Below are 249 nucleotides of genomic sequence, written 5' to 3'. Positions count from 1 at the left end.
AAAGAGCATTAAATACTTCGCAAGCAAAAAAAATTAACCAAAGCACCAACTTGAATGATTAAAATTCAAATGAAATTATAATGAAGAGAGAAATACAAACATACCATAATCCATGAAAGTTGTAGGAGCATTAGCCATCCATCCAAGGATTGGATGCTTTAAGTTCCAAATGAGATTACAAAATGGATTTTTCCATCTCATTTGCCTTCTCCTTTCTCCTCTTGAATTATAAATTAAACTACTCTGAAA

This window comes from Lupinus angustifolius, chromosome LG03 (assembly GCF_001865875.1).
Source record: "Lupinus angustifolius cultivar Tanjil chromosome LG03, LupAngTanjil_v1.0, whole genome shotgun sequence".
In the NCBI taxonomy this organism is placed as follows: domain Eukaryota; kingdom Viridiplantae; phylum Streptophyta; class Magnoliopsida; order Fabales; family Fabaceae; genus Lupinus; species Lupinus angustifolius.
The sequence above is the reverse complement of the archived record's forward strand: the minus strand, read 5'-3'. Positions refer to the sequence as shown.